This window comes from Suncus etruscus, chromosome 13 (genome assembly GCF_024139225.1).
Source record: "Suncus etruscus isolate mSunEtr1 chromosome 13, mSunEtr1.pri.cur, whole genome shotgun sequence".
NCBI classification, from domain to species: Eukaryota; Metazoa; Chordata; class Mammalia; order Eulipotyphla; family Soricidae; genus Suncus; species Suncus etruscus.
The window spans coordinates 48,602,978-48,620,837 of record NC_064860.1 but is presented as its reverse complement, the minus strand read 5'-3'; positions in this window follow the sequence as shown (position 1 = coordinate 48,620,837).

Sequence of the window (17,860 nt, the reverse complement as noted above, 5' to 3'; positions counted from 1 at the left end):
AAGAGCAAGTAGTCAGGGAGATAATAGCAGAGAAATTCCCCACCCTCTGGAAAGAAACTTCAATGCTAATCCACGAAGTGAAGAGAGTCCTAATAAAATAGACCCTAATAAACCAACACCAAGACATATAGTACTCCAAATGGCAAAAAAAAAAAAAGAGAAAGATGAACTCCTAAAAGCAATAAGGGAGGAAAAAACCTCAAGTTCAAATGAAGGGACATAAGAATCAAACCAGATCTCCCATTTGAAATAATACAAGCAAGAAGACAGTGAAATGACATATTTAAATTACTGAATAAAAGAAATTTCCAACTCAGGGTCCAATACCCAGCAAAACTATCATTCATGTGGGAAGGCAGTCTAAAAACATTCTCAAACAAGAACGAACTTGAATTATATGTGCAAACAAAGCCGATCCAAAACGACTACTCAGAGAAGAATTAAACAATCAAACCCCCAATTGTAACAACAACCACCCTACACAACTGCACAACAGTCATCTCTGTCAATAATCTCCCTAAATGTCAACAGACTAAATTCTCCAATTAAAAGACACATAGTAGACAACTGGATTAGGAAAAATAAACCGGACTTCTGCTGTCTGCAAGAAACACACTTACAACTACAGGATAAGCACAGGCTTAGAATAAAAGGATGAAAAGTAAATATTCAGGCCAATGGCAAACAAAAAAGAGCAGGGACAGCCATTCTTATATCAGAACAAATTGCATTCAACCTCAAGAAAGTGATCAGAGACAAAAAGGGTCACTACTTACTGATCAGGGGAACATTAGATCAAGAAGTACTAACCCCAGTCAATATCTATGCACCTAACATAGAGCCAGCAAAATATGTGAGGCATCTGCTCGCAAACCTGGAGAAACACATGAAGGGAAATATGATAATAGTAGGGGACCTCAATACTCAACTATCACGATTGGACAGATCCACCAAACAGATAAACAGCAAAGAAATAAGAGCTCTAAATAAAAAATTAGAAGATCTAGGGCTAATAGACTTATATAGGACACTCCATCCCCAGAAAGCAGAATACACATTCTTCTAAAGCCCACATGAAACCTTCTCCAAAATAGTCATGTCTTGGGATACAAAGCCAACCTATATAAGACCACAAATGTAAGGATCATTAGAATTACCCTAACATGTCACTATGCAATGGAGGTCAAAATTGACTTCAAGAAGAAGCAATGGGCCTTTGCAAAAGCTGGCTCCCTGTGTGTGACACCAGGCGGGGAAAATCCGCGAAAGTACACCGGCCCAGTGGGGCTCAGCTGTGAAAGACTGTGAGTGTGACCTGTCTATGTCTGTCTACTGTCCTCTTGCGTGAAACTCTTGCGAGTGGGGCAAAAAGAGCCTCCAGAAACCTCGCTCGCCCAGACGCCATTTTCAGGGAGGGACTTCAGAGCATAAAAACCGGCTATCCTTTGCAAAAGCTGGCTCCCTGTGTGTGACACCAGGCGGGGAAAATCCGCGAAAGTACACCGGCCCAGTGGGGCTCAGCTGTGAAAGACTGTGAGTGTGACCTGTCTATGTCTGTCTACTGTCCTCTTGCGTGAAACTCTTGCGAGTGGGGCAAAAAGAGCCTCCAGAAACCTCGCTCGCCCAGACGCCATTTTCAGGGAGGGACTTCAGAGCATAAAAACCGGCTATCCTTTGCAAAAGCTGGCTCCCTGTGTGTGACACCAGGCGGGGAAAATCCGCGAAAGTACACCGGCCCAGTGGGGCTCAGCTGTGAAAGACTGTGAGTGTGACCTGTCTATGTCTGTCTACTGTCCTCTTGCGTGAAACTCTTGCGAGTGGGGCAAAAAGAGGCTCAGAGGAGCACGGCCGCTCCGCTTCGCTACGCGGCCGTGCACTCTTTCTAAGGAAAGAACTCCATTGCAACAAGAAGGAAAAATCACACTAAGAACGGCGCTATATCACAGAAGCAAACATTTCTCTCCAGACTGTCTTCTCTGTTGCATGCTCGGGCCTAAGATTTGACCCAGTGTGAGGCTTCATCCACGGAGGACTCCCCTCCCTTAGAGGCAAGTCAGCCCATCCAGAAAGGGAGGAGCCAGAGGAGTGTGCTGCCTACATCATATAGACAATGAATACCACTACAACACGTAGAAAAACCCACAATACAAATGTGACAATGGGGAAACAGCGCAGGCCAGCATCAGACATAGAGAATGAAGATGACAATTCTGAGGACCAGATAATGACTGAACAACTAATCAACCTCTCAGATAAGGACTTTAGACTAGCAATATGGAAGGTGCTCAACAGACTCCAAGAAACCATGGATCGAGTTGAACAGAACACTAATAAGAACCAAGAAAATATGAAGGCAGAAATGACAAAACTCCAAACTGAAATAACATGTCAACTAACAGGCCTGAAAAACTCAGTAAACGAAGTGAATGACAAAATGGATAAGCTCTGGGACAGGGTATCAGAAGCTGAGAATAGACTTGGTGCTGTGGAAGATGAGATACATAACAATTCCATACAGCAGGAGAGATTGGACAAAAAACTTAAAGCAAATGAGCAGACAATGGAAAAATTAGTCAAAGAATGGGAACAGACGAAAATAGAAGTCTATGATAAGATCAACAGAAACAACTTAAGAATCATTGGAGTCCCAGAGACCCAGGAAGAAAATTTCCAGGAAGAATCAATGGTCAAGAACATCATTAAAGAGAAACTTCCAGAGCTAAAGAATATATGTGATCAAATCCTGCATGCCCGAAGAGTACCAACCAAAAGAGACCCCAGAAAAACCACCCCAAGACACATCCTAGTCACAATGACAAATCCCACAGATAGAGACAGAATTCTGAAAACAGCAAGATCAAAAGGGGAAATCATGTTCAAGCAAGCTTCCCTGAGATTTACAGCAGACCTGTCACCAGAAACGCTCAATGCCAGAAAGCAGTGGTGGGATATTGTGACAAGACTGAATGAAATGAATGCTTCACCCAGAATACTATACCCAGCAAAACTCACTTTCCGGTTTGATGGAAGAATACATGGTTTCACAGACAAAAAACAGCTCAGAAACTTCACAGACACAAAACCAGTCTTAAGAGAAAAACTGAAAGACCTAATCTAAGACAAGACTACCCAAAAGACACACCAAATTTTGAAATAAAGATGGCGTTAAATCCCAGGACAATTCTTTCTCTCAACGTCAATGGACTAAATGCACCAGTTAAGAGACACAGAGTGGCTAAATGGATCAAAAAACTCAATCCAACCTTCTGCTGCCTACAAGAAACGCACCTGAATAGTCAGAACAAACATAGACTCAAAATAAAAGGCTGGAGAAAAGTTATCCAAGCAAACAACACCCATAAAAAAGCTGGAGTGGCCATACTAATATCAGATAATGCAAACTTTATACTCAGGAAGGTTGTAAGGGACAAAGACGGACATTTTATATTAATCAAGGGGTACGTAGAGCAGGAAGAATTCACTCTCCTAAACATATATGCACCGAATGAGGGGCCAGCAAAATATTTAATACAACTGCTGACAAATCTGAAAAATAATATCAACAACAACACAATAATTGTGGGGGACCTAAACACGGCTTTGTCAACACTGGACAGGTCAACCAGACTGAAACCCAACAAGAATATACTAGACCTGAGGAGAGAAATGGAAGAAAGAGGCCTAGTGGATATATATAGGACACTCCATCCCCAGAAACCTGGATACACATTCTTCTCCAATGTACATGGGACATTCTCCAGGATAGACTACATGCTGGCACATAAAACATACCTCCATAAGATCAAGAGGATAGAAATTTTGCAGATTACCTTCGCTGACCACAAGGCTCTGAAATTATTTGTGAACTCCAAAGGGACTCAGAAGAAACACTTTAACACCTGGAAGTTAAACAGCCTCATGCTCAATAACCAGTGGGTCCGAGATGAAATCAAGGAGGAAATAAAAAGGTTCCTGGAAACAAATGACAATAAAGACACAAACTCTCAGAACTTATGGGACACAGCAAAAGCAGTACTGAGAGGAAAATTTATAGCTTTGCAAGCACACATCAGGAAGGAAGAAGGAGCTTACCTGAGTAGCTTAATGACACAGCTAATAGAACTAGAAAATGCTCAACAAAAGGACCCAAGAACAGGAAGACAGAAGGAAATAACAAAGCTGAGAGCAGAAATCAACGAAGTGGAAACTCAAAAAACAATCCGAAAGATCAACGAAAGCAGAAGTTGGTTCTTTGAAAAAATAAACAAGATTGATAGACCACTGGCAAACCTAACAAAGAAAGAGAGAGAGAGAAACTTGATAACTCGTATCAGGAATGAAAAAGGAGAGATCACTACTGATATGACAGAGATTCAAAGGGTAATCAGAAACTACTTTGAAAAACTCTACGCCACTAAAAATGAGAACCTGGAAGAAATGGATAAATTCTTGGACTCTTACAATCTTCCACGGTTGAAGGAAGAGGATGTAGCATATCTAAACACCCCCATCACCATTGATGAAATTAAAACAGTAATCAAATGTCTGCCGAAAAACAAAAGCCCAGGTCCAGATGGATTCACTAATGAATTCTATCAAACTTTCCAAGAGGAACTACTGCCAATCTTGGCAAGACTCTTTCATGAAATTGAACAAACAGAAACACTTCCAAATAGCTTTTATGAAGCCAACATCACCTTGATACCTAAACCAGACAGAGACGCTACCAAAAAAGAAAATTACAGACCAATATCACTGATGAATGCAGATGCAAAGATCCTCAACAAAATCCTGGCAAATAGGATTCAATGCCTCATTAAGAAGATCATCCACTACGATCAAGTAGGTTTCATCCCAGGAATGCAAGGATGGTTTAACATCCATAAATCTATCAACATAATACACAACATCAATAACAAGAAAAATAAAAACCACATGATCATATCAATAGATGCAGAGAAAGCATTTGATAAGGTCCAACACCCATTCTTGATCAAAACTCTCAGCAAGATGGGAATGGAGGGAACCTTTCTCAATATAGTGAAGGCCATCTACCACAAGCCAGTGGCAAATATTATCCTCAATGGAGAAAAACTGAAAGCCTTCCCTCTAAATTCTGGCACAAGACAAGGCTGTCCTCTCTCACCACTCCTATTCAACATAGCACTGGAAGTACTTGCTATAGCGATTAGGCAAGAAAAGGATATCAAGGGAATCCAGATAGGAAAGGAAGAAGTCAAGCTCTCACTGTTTGCAGATGACATGATACTCTACTTAGAAAACCCTAAAGACTCTATCAAAAAGCTTCTAGAAACAATAGACTCATATAGCAAGGTGGCAGGCTACAAAATTAACACACAAAAATCAATGGCCTTTCTATATACCGATAGTAATAAGGATGAAATGGACATTAAGAAAACAACCCCATTCACAATAGTACCACACAAACTCAAATATCTTGGAATCAACTTGACTAAATATGTGAAGGACCTATACAAAGAAAACTATAAAACTCTGCTCCAAGAAATAAGAGAGGACACACGGAAATGGAAACACATACCCTGCTCATGGATTGGCAGGATTAACATAATCAAAATGTCAATACTCCCCAAGGCATTATACAGATTTAATGCCATCCCTCTAAAGATGCCCATGACATTCTTCAAAGAAGTGGATCAGACACTTTTGAAATTCATTTGGAACAATAAACACCCTCGAATAGCTAAAGCAATCATTGGGAAAAAGAATATGGGAGGAATTACTTTTCCCAACTTTAAACTGTACTACAAAGCAACAGTTATCAAAACAGCATGGTATTGGAATAAGGATAGGCCCTCAGATCAGTGGAATAGGCTTGAATACTCAGAAAATGTTCCCCAGAGATACAACCATCTAATTTTTGATAAAGGAGCAGGAAATCCTAAATGGAGCAGGGAAAGCCTCTTCAACAAGTGGTGTTGGCACAATTGGATAGCCACTTGCAAAAAATTAAACTTAGACCCCCAGCTAACATCATGTACAAAGGTAAAATCCAAATGGATTAAAGACCTCGATATCAGCCCCAAAACCATAAGATATATAGAACAGCACATAGGCAAAACACTACAGGACATTACAGGCATCTTCAAGGAGGAAACTGCACTCTCCAAGCAAGTGAAAGCAGAGATTAACAGATGGGAATATATTAAGCTGAGAAGCTTCTGCACCTCAAAGGAAATAGTGCCCAGGATACAAGAGCCACCCACTGAGTGGGAGAAACTATTCACCCAATACCCATCAGATAAGGGGCTAATCTCCAAAATATACAAGGCACTGACAGAACTTTACAAGAAAAAAACATCTAACCCCATCAAAAAATGGGGAGAAGAAATGAACAGACACTTTGACAAAGAAGAAATACGCATGGCCAAAAGACACATGAAAAAATGTTCCACATCACTAATCATCAGGGAGATGCAAATCAAAACAACGATGAGATACCACCTCACACCCCAGAGAATGGCACACATCACAAAGAATGAGAATAAACAGTGTTGGCGGGGATGTGGAGAGAAAGGAACTCTTATCCACTGCTGGTGGGAATGCTGTCTAGTTCAACCTTTATGGAAAGCGATATGGAGATTCCTCCAAAAACTGGAAATCGAGCTCCCATACGATCCAGCTATACCACTCCTAGGAATATACCCTAGGAACACAAAAATACAATACAAAAACCCCTTCCTTACACCTATATTCATTGCAGCTCTATTTACCATAGCAAGACTCTGGAAACAACCAAGATGCCCTTCAACAGATGAATGGCTAAAGAAACTGTGGTACATATACACAATGGAATATTATGCAGCTGTCAGGAGAGATGAAGTCATGAAATTTTCCTATACATGGATGTACATGGAATCTATTATGCTGAGTGAAATAAGTCAGAGAGAGAGAGAAAAACGCAGAATGGTCTCACTCATCTATGGGTTTTAAGAAAAATGAAAGACACCCTTGTAATAATAATTTTCAGACACAAAAGAGAAAAGAGCTGGAAGTTCCAGCTCACCTCAGGAAGCTCACCACAAAGAGTGATGAGTTTAGTTAGAGAAATAACTACATTTTGAACTGTCCTAATATTGAGAATGTATGAGGGAAATGTAGAGCCTGTTTAGGGTACAGGCGGGGGTTGGGTGGGGAGGAGGGTGATTTGGGACTTGGGTGATGGGAATGTTGCACTGGTGATGGGTGGTGTTCCTTTTATGACTGAAACGCAAACACAATCATGTATGTAATCAAGGTGTTTAAATAAAAAAAAAATTAAAAAAAAAAAAAAAAGAAGAAGCAATGGAGAAAAACTAATACCTGGAGATTAAACAACATGCTTCTCAACAACAGCTGGATAAAATAACAACTCAAGGAAGAAATAAAAAGATTCCTTGAGACAAATGATAATGAAGAGACAACATGTCAAAATTTGTGGGACACAGCAAAAGCAGTAATTAGTGGGGAAATCATAGCAATACAGGCCTATGTCAAGAAATAGGAAAATGACAAAAGCAACAGTTTTTGTCACCTCAAAGAATTGGAACAACAGCAACAGAGAAATCCAACCAAAACCATAAGGCAATATAATAAAAAAAAAACAGAGCGGAAATAAACAACATAGAATCTAAGAAAACAATACAAAAAAATCTATGAGACCAGGAGTTGGTTTTTCGATAAAATAAACAAGATAGAAAAACCACTGGCAGAACTCACCAAAAATAAAAAGGAAAAACACCCAAATCAGTAGGACCACAAATGAAAGGGAAGAGATTGTAATAGAACCCCAAGAAATACAACATATCATGAGATCATATTATGAACAACTATAGTCAGCTAGGATAGAGAACCCAGTAGAAATCGACAGATTCTTGGAAAAACACCCTCTTCCAAGACTGGAAAAGGAAGAACTAGAAAGCATATACAGACCAATCACCTCAGAGGAAATTGAAGATGTAATTAAAAAACTCCCTAGGAACAAAAGTCCAGGCCCAGATGGATTTACAGGTGAATTCTACCAAACATTCCAAGAAGACTTACTACCACTTTTTCATAGGCTCTTCCAAACCATAGAAAAACCAGGAATCCTCCTCAACTCCTTTTATGAGGCTAATATCACACTCATTCCCAAAGATGGCAAAGACACCACCAAGAAAGAAAACTACAGACCAAGCTCACTAATGAACACAGATGCAAAGATACTCAACAAAATCTTAGCAAACCGAAACCAGCACTTCATCAAAAAGATCATACATCATGACAAAGTGGGTTTTATACCAGGAATGCAAGGTTGGTTCAACATACGCAAATCAATCAACATTATACATCACATCAACAAGAAAGACAAAAGTCACATGATCATATCAATCGATGCAGAGAAGGCGTTTGACAAAATCTATCAACCTTTCATGTTAAAGACACTCAGCAAAATAGGGTTAGAAGGAACCTTCCTCAAAATAGTTACAGCTATCTATGAAAAGCTACAGACAACATTATACTTAATGGCAAGAAACTAGAAGCATTCCCACTAAGGTCAGGAACAAGGCAAGGCTGTCCACTCTCTCCACTCTTATTCAATGTAACCTAAGAAGACCTAGCAATAGCAATCTGACAAGAGAAGGGAATCAAAGGAATTCAAATTGGGAAAGAGGAACTCAAACTATCTCTGTTTGCAGACGATATGATGATATACATCGAAAATCCTAAAGAGTCCACAGTAAAACTCCTAGAACCAATTAACCAATACAGCAAAGTGGCTGGATACAAAGTCAATACACAAAAGACAGTAGCGTTTCTATACACAAACAATGAAGTCGAGGAGAGAGAGAGATTAAAAATACAATTCCATTTAAAATAGTATCAAAAATATCAGGTACCTAGGAATCAACCTTACAAGGGAAGTGAAAGACCTATACCAGGGAAACTTCAAAACACTTCAGTAAGAAATTGAAGAGGATCTAAATAAATGGAAGAACATCCCATGCTCATGGATAGGTAGAATTAACATAGTCAAAATGAATATCCTACCCAAACTACTGTATAGATTTAATGCAATCTCTATCCAAATTCAGACATCATTCTTTAAAGAAATAGAACAATCATCACAAAATTCATCTGGAACCACAATAGACCTAGGATAGCTAAACACATACTGAAAAACAAGAAGCTGGGTGGCATCTCTTTACCTAACTGGAAACTATACTATAAAGTCATAGTGATCAAAACAGCATGATACTGGAACAGAGACAGGACCTCAGACCAGTGGGTCAGAACAGAATTCCCAGACATAAACCCTCCAGATATACAACCAACTAATATTTGATAAAAGAGGCAAGAACTTGAAATGGAACAAAGAAAGCCTATTCAACAAATGGTGTTGGTACAACTGGAAAACCACATGTACGAAAGTGAAAATTGACCCATACCTCACTCCTTATTAAAAAAAAGTCAACTCAAAATGTATCAAAAACCTTGAAAACAGACCCTAGTCTATAAAGTATATTGAGAATAAAATAGGCAGAACACTCGAAGACCTATATATCAAAAAGGTCTTCGAGAATGGAGCACCAATTGCAAGAACTTTAGCATCAAATATAAACAAATGGGACTACATCAAACTAAAAAGCTTCTGCATAGTGAAAGAAATATTACTTAACGCAAGGAGACATTTAACAGAATGGGAAAAAAACTTTTAACTCGACATATCATTAAAAGGCTGATATCTAGAACATACAAAGCACTCAGAAAGCTGAGCCCCCCAAAACCAAATAAAGCCATAAAAAATGGGGAGATGAAATAGACACTTCTCTGAGGAAGACAGAAGGATGGCCAACAAACACATAAATACATGCTCACATTCACTCATCATCAGGGAGATCCAAATCAAGACAACAATGAGATAGCACCTTACACCAGTGAGGATGGCTCACATCAAAAATAAAGGGAACAATCTCTGTTGGTGGGGATGCAGTATGAAAGAAATTCTCATCCACTGCTGGTAGGAATGCCCCTTAGTCCAATACCTATGGAGAACAGTCTGGAGAGTGCTCAAAGAACTCAGAATTGAGCTGCCATTTGACCTAAAAATTGCTCTTCTAGGTATATACCCCCCAACTTGGAAGGACATTCATTCCAAAATACGTGTGCACCCCACTATTTATCGCAGCACTCAGTATAATCCAAGTCTTGGAACCAACCTCGATGTCCAACAACAGATGAATGGATCATTAAGGTGTTGTATCTATACACAATGGAATACTACATGGCAGTCAGAAATGATACAGTCACAGACTTTGCAGCAACATGGATGAACCTAGAACATGTTATGTTAAACAAAGTATGTCAGAAGACAAAAGATATACACAGAATGATAGCACTATTCTGAAGCACCTAGAACATACATCTTATAAACAACTAATACTCAACAATCAAATAACAGGGTTTAACAGGGTAGAAACTCCAAACACTGTAATAGTCAACATATACTTGGGAGCAATGCCCAAAATACATGAAAAAGGAACAACACAAACTCTTGACCACAAAGAAACCACAACACCAGAAACAGCAGCATAGAGAGAACAGGTATGTAATCAGCCTTCTACAATAAAGGCCCACAATAATCCCTTAGAGATTGTATACAGGATCGCAGGAAATCACTGACTCCAATGGAAATATACCATAACACTGTGTTTTAATGCCTTTATCTTACTATATTTAAAATAACCTCTCAGCTTTTTAGGCGCTCTTGGATACAAAGTGTGGATAAACTAAGATGGCAGTTCGGGGCTCAGTCACACAAGATACCATACCTAGCTTGCACTATGAGATGGTCCCGAGAAAACTCTTTAACATACACTTTACCTCTAGGTTATACCTTCTTTTAGGAATTGAAGCATGTGACCAGTCAAACCACCGAAGCAGCAACTGCGACATACAGACTTAAACTACAGGCCCTACTCATTGAACATATTTAAGCAAACTAGAATTCCCTTGCTATTTTCTCCTCTCTTCTCACTACTTTCTTTTTTATTTTTTTTCCTTTCTTCTCTTCTCTTTTCATCTTTCCTTTTCTCTTCTCCTTTCTTTCTAATGTATTTTCTTGTTTCTCCTTTTCTACTGTTCCATATACCTTCTCCTTTCCCCTCTTTGGAAATCCAACTATCCCTTTACCCCTCAATCACATCCAGACCTCCCACCATATTAAAACACTGTATCCTCAGTCCTTAATCTATTAGGCATCAAGATTGACCTCTTACCCCAACGAACAAGTACCCAGCACCCAAGCGAAAGGACATCCAGTCAAACCCACACCTCGTCCCCTACAAGAAAAGACAGCCAACTCCACTGCAGACTCATGCTGTGCAGCCCTCCCTACCAACTCCCTGTAACATGCACTGTTACTTGAAACCGGACTTAGTTCCAAAAGTATCTCCAATGCAAGAACACTTCTAAGACCTCCCTGCTGCTAATCTTTAGCCAATCTGTAGAAGGTCAGGGGGTGTTATGGAAAGGTACCTGGGAAATCACTCACAAGAAAAACCCAAAAGATAATGGGAAAACCTGTACTTCCAATAAAATTATAAGACCTGTATTACACCACCTCTTTACCTGCTTTTCCCCAAATGTAAGGTAGTCTTTTTCATCACTTTGATCCTTTAAATACGTTGTTAATTCATTTTTTTAAATGTCTGTTCTACATATACATATGTGAGCACATACATTTTTATTCCTATATTTATCTTTTTTGGGTATGTGACCTGTTTCTGTTTTTCTCTCTGTCCACCCCAAAATTCACTGACAATATAATGTAGCACCATTTCTCCCTGCAAAGGCACACTAAAAAAAGAAGAAATCTTACTTATAAAAAAGAGCTCTTATATACTAGGGATAGGAACTCATAGTTGTTTACAATACAGGGATATCTCCTACCTTGAAAATATGCCATGTGGACTCAACTTAGACCTCAGATGATTAAAAACCATCCATCCAGCCTTGAACCCTGGATCCCAGACATAAAATTGGAACAGTTCTTCACAACAGCTGCATGAAACAAATCCCATCCAGGACAGCCTTAATACTACTGGGTCACCAACAAGTGCCAGCTCTAATATGATATCCTGACGAGAAAAACGGCAACAACTTGACCTAATAGCAGGTTGTCCTACCTTACAAGCTAACGATAAGAAAAAATTAGAAGATTTGTCACCTTTTGGTAGATCCAAAAGCCAAGATCGTGATTTACAGATGACTGGCTGCTAGAACCATGACCATCTTGGGACCAATAAAAAAGCCCTAGTCTAGGGTTTGACCTACGACCTGCACAATAACCATGATACCCAGTTCCAAAGGTCTGGCAGAAACAATTGTAATGAAATGGGGCTTCTGGAAACACAAAGAAAGACGCTATCCTAGGTGCCATCCTAGGTTCAGTGCAAAGACCAAGATCACCAACCACAGAAGATGGATTAAAATGACACTGAGGGAACAGAGCTTCTAGAACCACAAAGACTGACTTCATCATAAGTCCCACTCCTGGACCTGTGCAGATACTGAGATCTCAAGATACATAGGTCTGATTTTATCATCCGGTAAGGAGCAGAAGCATTCCAAAAACCACAAAAGCACCAAGGGGAGAGTAAATGAACCTGAACGGAGTCTATAGTTAATCCCATGACAATATACCCCAAGGGTGGAGAAACCCCATATCTCTTAGGCCAAGTGAGTTACTTTTCGAATGACCCCAATATTTACTGTGCCAGGGCAGGAGGGGGAAGAAAAGCAAAAAGCACAAAACATTGTTTTTTGGTTTTTCTTTTTAATTTATATATATATATATATATATATTATTTAAACACCTTGATTACATACATGATTGTGTTTGGGTTTCAGTCATGTAAAGAACAACACCAATCACCAGTGCAATATTCCCATCACCAGTGTCCCAAATCTCCCTCTTCCCCACCCGACCCCTGCCTATAATCTGGACAGGCTTTCCATTTCCCTCATATATTCTCATTATTAGGACAGTTCAAACTGTAGTTATTTGTCTAACTAAACTCATCACTCTTTGTGGTGAGCTTCCTGATGTGAGCTGGAACTTCCAGCTCTTTTCTCTCTTGTGTTTGAAAATTATTATTGCAAGAATGTCTTTCATTTTTCTTAAAACCCATAGATAAGACCATTATGCTTTTTTATCTCTCTCTGACTTATTTCACTCAGCGTAATAGATTCCGTGTACATCCATGTATAGGAAAATTTCATGACTTCATCTCTCCTGACAGCTACATAATATTCCATTGTGTATATGTTCCACAGTTTCCTTAGCTTGGTAGTTTCCAGAGTCTTGCTATGGTAAATAGTACTGCAATGAATATAGGTGTAAGGAAAGGGCTTTTGTATTGTATGTTTGTGTTCCTAGGATACATTCTAGGAGTGGTATAGTTGGATCGTATGGGAGCTCGATTTCCAGTTTTTGGAGGAGTCTCCATATACTTTCCATAAAGGTTGGACTACATGGCATTCTCACCAGCAGTGGATAAGAGTTCCTTTCTCTCCACATCCCTGCCAACACAGTTTATTCTCATTCTTTGTGATGTGTGCCATTCTCTGTGGTGTGAGGTGGTATCTCATCATTGTTTTGATATGCATCTCCCTGATGATTAGTGATGTGGAGCATTTTTTCATGTGTCTTTTGGCCATTTGTATTTCTTCTTTGTCAAAGTGTCTGTTCATTTATTCTCCCCATTTTTTTTGATGGGATTAGATGTTTTTTTTCTTGTAAAGTTCTGTCAGTGCCTTGTATATTTTGGAGATTAGCCCCTTATCTGATGGGTATTGGGTGAATAGTTTCTCCCACTCAGTGGGTGGCTCTTTTATCCTGGGCACTATTTCCTTTGAGGTGCTGAAGCTACCCAGCAAGTGAGTGAGTGAGTAAGAAATGGCTGGCTGTGGGGTTTGCCAGGCAGAGTGCTGATTGCTCTACCTGCAGAGTTTCCGCCCTGCTGTGCTTCTTCTGAGGAAACTGAGGACCTGAAGGGAGCCCTGTCCTGTGCTTCACTGTCTTTCCTGAATTCTTGAAGCTCTCCTCAGAGCCCTGGGAAGCGAACCCCAAAAAAAACTACATTCTGAAGATACCCAGTGAGCGAGTGAGTGAGTAAGAAATGGCTGGCTGTGGGGGTTGCCAGGCAGAGTGCTGATTGCTCTACCTACAGAGTCTCTGCCCTGCTGTGATTCTTCTGAGAAAACTGAGGACCTGAAGAAAGCCCTGTACTGAGCTTCTCTGTCTTTCCTGAATTCTTGATGCTCTCCTCAGACTCCTGGGAAGCAAACCCCAAAAATACTGCATTCTGAAGCTGCCCAGTGAGCAAGTGAAAAGTACACCTGCCCAGTGCGGCCCAACTGTAAAAAACTGTGAGTGCTGCCAGTGTGTGTTTGTCTACTATCCTGTTGTGTGAAACTCTAGGTAATGGGCCGAAAAGAGGCTCCAGCAGAGCACTTTCGCTCTGCTTTGCTATGCGGCCCTGCGCTCTTTCTAAGAAAAGAACACCATCGCAACAAGAAGAAAAAATAACACTAAGAACTGGGCTGAATCACAGAAGCAAGCATTTCTCTCCGGTCTGTCTTCTCTGCTGCATGCTCAGGCCTAAGATTTGATCCTGTGTGAGGCTTCATCCATGGAGGACTCCCCTCCATTAGAGGCAAGTCGGCCCATCCAAAAAGGGCGGAGCCAGAGGAGTGTGCTGCCTGCATCATATAGCCAATGAATACCACCACAACATGTAGAAAAAACCACAATACAAGTGTGACAATGAGGAAACAATGCAGGCCAGCATCAGACATAGAAAATGAAGATGACAATTCTGATGACCAGATAATGACCAACCAACAATCAACCTCTCAGATAAGGACTTTAGAATAGCCATATGGAAGATACTCAACAAACACAAAGAAATTATGGATCAAGTTGAACAGAATACTAATCTCTGCTTTCACTTGCTTGGAGAGTGCAGTTTCCTCCTTGAATATGCCTGTAGTTTCAATATCCTAGAATGTTTTGCCTATGTGTTGTTCTATATATCTTATGGTTTCAGATCTGATATCGAGGTCTTTAGTCCATTTAGATTTTATCTTCGTACATGATGTTAGCTGGGGGTCTAAGTTCAATTTTTTGCAAGTGGCTAGCCAGTTGTGCCATCACAAATTGTTGAAGAAGCTCTCTATGATCCATTTGGGATTTTTTTGCTTCTTTATCAAAAATTAAGTGACTGTATGTCTTGGGAATATTTTCTAAGTATTCAAGCCTATTCCACTGATCTGAGGGCCTGTCCTTATTCCAATACCATGCTGTTTTGGTAACTATTGCTTTGTAGTAAAGTTTAAAGTTGGGGAAAGTAATTCCTCTCATATTCTTTTTCCCAATGATTGCTTTAGCTATTCGAGGGTGTTTATTGTTCCAAACGAATTTCAAAAGTGCCTGATCCACTTCTTTGAAAAATGTCATGAGTATCTTAATAGGAATCCAATTAAATCTGTATAATGCCTTGGGGAATATTGCAATTTTGATTATGTTAATCCTGCCAATCCATGAACAGGGTGTGCGTTTCCATTTCCACGTGTCCTCTCTTATTTCTTGGAGCAGAGTTTTATATTTTTCTTTGTATAGGTCCTTCACATTTTTAGTCAAGTTGATTCCAAAATATTTGAGTTTGTGTGGCACTATTGTGAATGGGGTTGTTTTCTTAATGTCCATTTCTTCCTCATTACTATTAGTGTATAGAAAGACCATTGATTTTTGTGTGTTAATTTTGTAGCCTGCCACCTTGCTATATGAGTCTATTGTTTCTAGAAGCTTTTTGGTAGTGTCTTTAGGGTTTTCTAAGTAGAGTATCATGTCATCTGCAAGGAGTGAGAGCTTGACTTCTTCCTTTCCTATTTGGATTCCCTTGATATCTTTTTCTTGCCTAATCCCTATAGTGAGTATTTCCCGTGCTATGTTGAATAGGAGTGGTGAGAGGGAAGGCTTTTAGTTTTTCTTCATTGAGGATAATATTTGCCACTGGCTTGTGGTAGATGGCCTTAACTATATTGAGAAAGGTTCCTTCCATTCCCATCTTGCTGAGAGTTTTGATCAAGAATGGGTGTTGGACCTTATCAAATGCTTTCTCTGCATCTATTGATATGATCATGTGGTTTTTATTTTTCTTGTTATTGATGTTGTGTATTATGTTGATAGATTTACAGATGTTAAACCATTCTTGCATTCCTGGGATGAAAACTACTTGATCATAGTGGATGATCTTCTTAATGAGGCATTGAATCCTATTTGCCAGGATGTTGTTGAGGATCTTTGCATCTGCATTCATCAGTGATATTGGTCTGTAATTTTATTTTTTGGTAGCCTCTCTGTCTGGTTTAGGCATCAAGGTGATGTTCGCTTCATAAAAGCTCTTTGGAAGTGTTTCCGTTTGTTCAATTTTATGAAATAGTCTTTCCAAAATTGGTAGTAGTTCCTCTTGGAAAGTTTGAAAGAATTCATTAGTGAATCCACCTGGGCCTGGGCTTTTGTTTTTGGGCAGACATTTGATTACCATTTCAATTTCATCAATAGTGATGGGGTGTTTAGATGTGCTACATCCTCTTCCTTCAACCGTGGAAGATTATAAGAGTCCAAGAATTTATCCATTTCTTCCAGGTTCTCATTTTTAGTGGCATAGAGTTTCTCAAAGTAGTTTCTGATTACCCTTTGAATCTCTGTCATATCAGTAGTGATGTCTCCTTTTTCATTCCTAATACGAGTTATCAAGTTTCTCTCTCTCTCTTTCTTTGTTAGGTTTGCCAGTGGTCTATCAATCTTCTTTATTTTTTCAAAGAACCAACTTCTGCTTTCGTTGATATTTCGGATTGTTTTTTGGGTTTCCACTTCATTGATTTCTGCTCTCAGCTTTGTTATTTCCTTCTGTCTCCCTATTTTTGGGTCCTTTTGTTGAGCATTTTCTAGTTCTATTAGCTGTGTCATTAAGCTACTCAGGTAAGCTCCTTCTTCCTTCCTGATGTGTGCTTGCAAAGCTATAAATTTTCCTCTTAGTACTGCTTTGCTGTGTCCCATAAGTTCTGATAGTTTTTGTCTTTGTTGTCATTTGTTTCCAGGAACCTTTTGATTTCCTCCTTGATTTCATCTTGGACCCACTGGTTATTCAGTATGAGGCTGTTTAACTTCCAGGTGTTAAAGTGTTTCTACTGTGTCCCTTTGGAATTCACAAATAATTTCAGAGCCTTGTGGTCAGCAAAGGTAGTCTGCAAAATGTCTATCTATTTTATTTTATGGAAATATGTTTTATGTGCCAGCATGTAGTCTATCCTGCAGTATGTCACATGTACATTTGAGAAGAATGTGTATCCAGGTTTCTGGGGATGGAGTGTCCTACATATATCCATTAGGCCTCTTTGTTCCATTTCTCTCCTCAGGTCTAGTATATTCTTGTTGGGTTTCAGTCTGATTGACCTATCCAGTTTTGACAAAGCCATGTTGAGGTCCCCCACAATTATTGTGTTGTTATTGATATTATTTTCCAGATTTGTCAACAGTTGTCTTAAATATTTTGCTGGCCCCTCTCTCGGTGTATATATGTTTAGGAGAGTTATTTCTTCCTGCTCTACATACCCCTTGATTAATATAAAATGTCCATCTTTGTCCCTTTCAACCTTCCTGAGTACAAAGTTTTCATTATCTCATATTAGTATGGCCACTCCAGCTTTTTTATGGGTGTTGTTTGCTTAGATAATTTTTTCTAGCCTTTTATTTTATGTTTGTTCTAACTATTCAGGTGTGTTTCTTGTAGGC